Source organism: Gavialis gangeticus, unplaced genomic scaffold (genome assembly GCF_001723915.1).
Source record: "Gavialis gangeticus isolate Ggan-Ray unplaced genomic scaffold, GavGan_comp1, whole genome shotgun sequence".
Classification (NCBI taxonomy): Eukaryota; Metazoa; Chordata; order Crocodylia; family Gavialidae; genus Gavialis; species Gavialis gangeticus.
In genome coordinates this window covers 129,532,160-129,538,872 of record NW_017729024.1, presented here as the reverse complement: position 1 = coordinate 129,538,872, position 6,713 = coordinate 129,532,160, and the positions used below count along the sequence as shown (strand labels likewise).

Here is a 6,713-nt window from a genome sequence, read left to right as displayed (position 1 = left end):
AGGGGAAACAGTGTCTCCCCTAAACCCTTCTGTTCCCCCCTAGTGAGTTTATAGACAGTCACCAGGTCCCATAGACAGTCACCAGGTCCCAAAAAGGTCTTTTTATTTTTATTTATTGTGGGCCAACTGAGTCTCTTGTTGTTCCTTCTCCTTCAGCAGACTATCTACTGTGCAAGGGGCTTGCGGCCCATTTTTCTTCATCAAATAATTCTAGTTTGCTTCCATGGGCTCCTGCCTCCTCCTGTTTCTATTGAACCATGCCCAATTTTCTGCCTTTTTGCTGTATTTGGGTCATGTGCAATTGCATGAAGTTGACTTTGCACAAGCAACAATTACATATGTTGTCCCTTCCAGAAGTATGTTAGGACACTGGTGCTCTCTGTATGCATACATAAAAGCTCAGGGACTGACAAACCATGCAAATTAGAGACCACATTCAAACAAACTGCAGTGGGACCAAACCTGTAATGTAGTAAATAACCTCATCTCCTAAATGTATGATCTCTGATATAAGCGTGGTCATGTATTCCACCATATAGATACAGCTGTTCGTATGCTTATGTGTGGTTGATCAGGGATCCTGGAAAGATACAAGACGCTTTGATAACTAGACTTGTTTCTCTTTAAAAAATTGGTACAAATGTAAGCTTTCTGCACTAGCTGGTGCACGTTCTACTTCCCCTGTGTTCAAATAAGGGTATATCTGGACTGCAGAATGTATGTGATCGTCATTAATCCTCAGAGTATGCTTTCAATAATTAATTGGCAGTTAACTAAAGGGTTTCATTCATTGTGAAGCAACAGAAAGATTTCTGTGAATGATTAAATAGCAAAGGGAATATTCCTTTGCTATGATGAAATAATCAGATAACAAAAGATACTGGGGAAAGCTACCTGGGCTAGCTTTAAACAAGCTAGTTTGGGTACCAGCAGCCAAGCGAAACAGAGTTCCACAAAGACTACATTTATCCAGCTTCTTGGCAGGCATATTAGCCCTGTCACAAGCCTGTCCATGAGAGATCTGAGTTACTCCTCACTGTGCTACCACACTCGCCAGGGCACAGACCAAGGTTGCCCTGAGATGGTTCCCTATCCCAACAACTCAATTCCTCTGCCCTTTACTGGATTCTGTAGCTGCAGTGAAGGATCTCTGCCTGCCCCAGGTAGCCCTCACAGTTGGGTAATGAAGAAATTATAGGTCCCTACCTCCATGGAGAGGGTAAGGCTAGAATATCACCTGCCCAGAAGTCACTCTTAAAGGCAACCAGTAAAGAGATAAACAGCAACATGATTTATAATAAAAATAAAACAAGCCCAAGAAACCAGCAACTGTCTGTTGAGATGCAGACAGATATGAGTAAGCAAACACGAGAAAATACCAAAACACTGACCTATTCTTACCCTACACCTTGGATCCTTAGCCAGCTTCAAGGGTCTTAATGCAGCCTCTGGCTCTGACCCTGCCTGTTGGAGCCTCCTGCATCCCCCCTGTTGGCTTGGTTTTCCCAGCCTCTTTGGCTGAGGGACCCAACCTCTCCTTTTTCCATGAGAAGACTGAAGATTAAGCCATGTTCTCTAGGCAGGCTTAAGTACCTTTTCCAGTCTGGCTATTAACATATGTCACCCCTTTATTTCTAGGGGAGGCTCACACTATGCCAGTAACTTCTTCACCCTGAAGGTGCATATTTACCAAACTATAATCTTGCATCCTTTTTACATACGTAGATTCATTAATTTGATACCCTGTCTCTCCTGTAGGATAGTTTGGCCAGCTAGGCATCAGACTTCTTTTAAAATGTAAATATATGATTGCCTGAACAGGCCTAGGGTGCCTCTTAGCACATCTGCAGGGGGACCAATAAACAAACCAAATCAAGTGCTAATTCTGAGCCATTGACCCTTTTAAGTGTGAACAATTGTGGGTTGTTCAAGTCAATTGCTGCCCTATTGATACATTAGCTGAAATATAAAGATACATCAAAATTGCATATATGTCAAATGCTAACATACACAGGTATGGGAACAATAAAACTGAACACAGCTTTGGACTGTTACAATTAGAAACTAGATCCAACAATAGCAAATCTGATATCTATCCATGCCACACGATTCCCAAAAGTACCTTTGTCTCAGGTGCTGTGACAAGCTCAAAGAAGTTCTGCGCTGCTTTGGCTATAGTGCTTCTGATACTTGAGCTAACTCATTTCAAACTAGGGCAGCTGTCTACGCTACACTGCAGCCATACAGTATCAATATATTCAGAGTAGATAGCTTGGTAAAACCAGCAAAAGCTGCCAGAGACTACTTTCTGCTGAAGTTCCCACTGGTGCAGCAGAAGTTGTAGGATCACCAGTATGGAGTTTGTCTTTTACACTGCAGACAAGTCACTGTACCTTTTTTGTTTTCCTACTCTTTGCTGTCTTGCATCTTTATATAGATGCTTATTAATGCTCTTTAGTACATCTCCAAAATGAAAACAGCAAGGAACATCAGGCTATGTTTACACTGAAAGTGCTCTACCAGCAAAGTCCTCCAAGTACAGATGCTTGGGGGAACAGCAAATCTACTTCCACCAAATGAAGCAAGCTGTACAATAAGTGTGCAGTTACTAGGGCTGTGCGAAACAGCACTGTTCCATTTTGACTTCCGTTTGGATTGGACAGTGTTTCATTTCGAGTTTTGTTTCGTTTCAAAACTGCTGTTCTGTTTTGTATAATCAAAATTGTTCCGCTGTTTCAATGTTTTGCCCATAGGCTATAATGGGGAACTACAAAACTGCTTATAACTTTGTCATTTCTTGCTTGATTTGGATGAAACTTGCAGAGGTGGTAGCCCCTTCTGAGGTCACAAAGCTTGCAAGAGATAGGTGCAGAGGTTGCTGGGAAACTGCACCTCAAAGTCTTGAAAGCAAAATTCATGGCACGTGTGTGTGTTAAGGCACAGCAGGGTGAAAACTGCAGGCATGGTAGTTCTTTCTGAGGCCATGAAGCCTGCCAAGTTTCAAGGAGATAGGTGCAGGGGTAACTGGGAAACTGCACTTCAAACGGTTAAGAGCAAAACTTGTGTCACTTGGAAGTGTGAAGGTGCAGAGAACTCAGTTCAAATGATGCTTTTTATGCAGTTTTTCCATCCCTCTCCCAGAGCACTGGGATTGGAAGGGACCTCAGGGAAGGATGACAGTCACTGGCCAGCTACATAGTCAATAAGTGAGCAGTCCTTCCTCCCTCTTCCCCCTCCCCCTCCATAGTTTCTCTTTAGCTGCAAGCAAGCCCAGCTTCAAAACTCAAAACGTTTTGAAACTTTTGAACATTTTGACTGCCCTTGTTTTGTTTCGAGGCTGTTTCAAAGCCTTTCGCTTCAATTTGATTTCATTGTTTTGAGCGTGAAACGAGTCGAAACAGTGTTGAAACAAAACAGCCAGCGAAATTTCACACAGCCCTAGCAGTTACCATATTTGCACAAGTGGGTTCTGCCAGCATAGTTATCCTGGTCAGCAATCACACACACATCTTCGTACCCCTAAATGACAGTCTTAGGACAAGAGAAATCTGTTATTTAAGCTACCTCATTTCAAGCTGAGTTAAATATCCTTATGGAGTCGAATGTTGATAACGAGGTCACTAGAACTGATCCATGAAAAGGCAAGGAAAAAGAAAAATAACTCAGCAAGGCATAGCAGATGGGTCATTTTCAAACAAGTTCTGCATGTGGCTGCAAGTGCAAGTGATCTTTCAGCTCTTGGCATGTCAAGAATTCAGCAGTACTTTCATAGCTGTATATTCCTGGTACTTAATAATGCTAGGCTGTAGGATACGTGAAGCCATTAGTATTTCTGGAGTAAAGTTCTTAGAGCCTTATTGGTCTAGTACGCTGTATTCAAGTACAGGCAGGTCCTGCCAAGTGCAGCATGGGGCATTCTAACATTTGTGAAACCTCCCTCAGTAAATAGAATTGAACTTACTTAGTCTTTACATCATAGATACCAATGTGCATGCCTCTCTGTCAAAGAGTTTTCCCTTCCCTTCCCTTCCTGGTTATTGGTAGGTGTGTTATTAAAACATTACATAATACTGTTACTATGCATTGTCTTCTTACATGTTGATAGAGCAGAAGGTCCTCACCTGCAGGAGTTTACAGCCTACAAACACATCATACAAAGAAGTGTGGAAGGATGAGCCATAAAATAAAGGAACTACATAGTTTTGCATTGTGCCTTATTATGTACAAGCCCAGTGGGTGGATCCAGGATTTTGTAAAGGGGGATGTAGGAGCAGCAACCACAACAGCAGGAAGGGCTGCCTGATACCCCCAGGTGTTTCCCCTCAGCCAGGGAGCAGGCACAGGAAGAGGTAACCCACCTGCTGCTGCTGTCCTGGGATAAGCACAGCTTCCTGCATAGTCTAACTGAAGCAGGATAAGAGTGCCTCTAGAGCTCCCCCGCACCCCAGGACAGCCAGAGACAGGAAAGACAACAGCAGCAGTAGACAGGGAAAGCCCAGGGAACTAGAGGGGAAGGGAGAGAGGGAGACAAGCCGCTGAGCACAGAATGGAAGGGAGAGGGGGAATCCTTACCTGATCCAGGAGCTTAAAACCCCCTCCTGTGGCTACCACAGCATAGTATGAAAGAGAGTGCAACCAAACCACTGCAACCCCCTCAATCCACCATGACAAACCCTGGGAAATTTTTCATTAGTTTTCTTTTCATGTTTAAATTGCAAGTTAAATTAAAAGACTGAGAAGCAAGACCCGAGAGCTGCATTGGTCAGTTAGAGGAGAAAAGCAGTCTGAAGATCACTTCTGCCTAAATTGCAGCAAGTCAGCTATGCGTGGACCATCCCACCCTCTATAACCTGTTACCATAGTCAGAGACCCCATCCCAAATTGGACCACCCACTACTCAAAGCAGAACACACACTTCAGGCCTTGCTTACAGTGGGGATCTGAACCAATACATAACCAGCTGCCAGTGCAAGCTCTTAGTTGCAGAAGCCACCACGTGCACTGGAGCAGTTTATCTCTGTATCAAGGAGGATATATAGATGTTTTGTCTTTCTCAGCTGCGGGCTTACACCAGTGACTATGTACCAATGGCTGAAACTGCTCTGTTAGACAAGTTTTAATGCTTTACATGGGGCTGTCCAACTTCTCAGCAGCAGAGGGATGCACCGATAGTGGCTTTGAGCCACATACCGTGCAGGCTGCTGGGATTGCTGCAGCAGGCAGTGCAGCACCCTGCCTCTCCCCTCCCCACCGTTCCCCAAACAGTCCTGTAGAACAGTGGTTCTCAACCTTTTTCATTCTGGGACCCATTTTCCAAGATTGATGGCTTGTCCCGACCCACAGCCCCCTGGCCCTGCTGGTGCCCGACTCAAAGTCCCCAGCCAGTGCTCCTCACCCCCAAGCCACAGCCCCCTGCACACACACCCCCAGGCCATGCTGGTGCCCCTCAATCCTGATCCACAGTCCCCTGCCACCCCAGCCAGAGGGAGGCCCCAGCTGCCCCCATCCCACTTGAGCTGGAACCCCAGCAGCAAGTGCAGGTCCCTGAGTGTATGGGTGCCGGCCCAGCACCACCTGCCCAGGCATGCAGCTCCCTGCTGCAAAGGACCACCACCACCTCCTTCCCCTGCTGAAGGGCCAGGCACCTTCTCCTTACTGCTCCCCCTGCCCTGCTGCAGCCCTGTATCTGGCCACCAGCACCAGCACCCCTACATGCACACAGATTCCCGCCCCCAGTCCTCTGGACAGTCCCCTGGACTTCCACCTCCTGCTGCCCATACACTTACCTGCATCCAGCAGCTGGGGCTGCTCCCACAACCTGAACTCACTGTATGCTGGCCAGGTGTATCTGTGGTTGCAGATACATGTGTGCACACTGCCTCCAATTGTCCCAAGCAGTACATGCAGGCTGGAATGCTGTCAGCCTGCAAGGGGAAACCTGCACATTTGCAGGTTTTCCTGGGACTTCCTCATGACCCTTTCAAATATTCATGTGACCCACTTTTGGGTTGCAACCCATTAGCTGAAAAATGCTGCTATACGGGCTGAAACAGGAAAGAGCTTTCCTCATTCCACCCAAACACAAATAAAATAAAAGCCACCAACCCTCAGAAACACGAAGAAAGGAGCATGGATGATCATAAAGTCAGAAGGGAATGGAGAGATGCAAATGATTTGTCAGGAAAAGCAGCTCATGAGAGAAAAATCTCAAAGTGGGAAGGAAAGGAAACAAAGTTTTTAAAAAGACACGCCACCATTTCAGTTGGCTGTTTACAGGTTTGTCAATGTGTTTTAGGAAAGGCACTGCATAGCATAAACTGCACTCATGAGGTTGATTGCAGTGTGGTAGCGATGTGTCCAAATAACCAAGGGTGTCTATACATGTGTTCTGAGTGGGAGGTGGAGGTGCTTTAATTACAGTGGCTCTGAGAGCTGCTCTTATTAAAGCACCCACAGCTTCATGTGCATGCAGTGTCCCATGGTTCAAAATGGCAATGGGGGCACTTGAACTAAAGCTCATTCAATAAGCTTTAATGGAAAAACCCCCACTGCCATTTTGAAGTGCAGGTACCTGAACAGATGTGACATGGAGGCTGGTGGAGTGATTAATCGAGTCTGCTCCGATGTCCAGCACATGTATAGGTGCCCCAAGGTTTTAATACTGCTTCCAGCACCATGGTACCTAAGTACCTTAATAAAGATCAAGTTATAAC

General features: G+C 45.6%; 1 protein-coding gene across 3 annotated transcripts in view; it reads right to left on the bottom strand.

Annotated features, from left to right (window-relative positions):
* S100Z (S100 calcium binding protein Z) overlaps positions 1–6,062 on the bottom strand; it is a 42,302-nt gene extending 36,240 nt beyond the window's left edge. For 2 of the 3 annotated variants that reach the window (XM_019517722.1, XM_019517724.1), the window contains exon 1: positions 3,565–3,613. The gene's annotated coding sequence lies outside the window, so the exon portion shown is untranslated. Of the gene's footprint in view, positions 1–3,564; positions 3,614–5,786 lie in introns of those variants that run through there. The other variant, XM_019517723.1, reaches the window with a different exon arrangement.
* Positions 6,063–6,713: the final 651 nt, after the last annotated feature.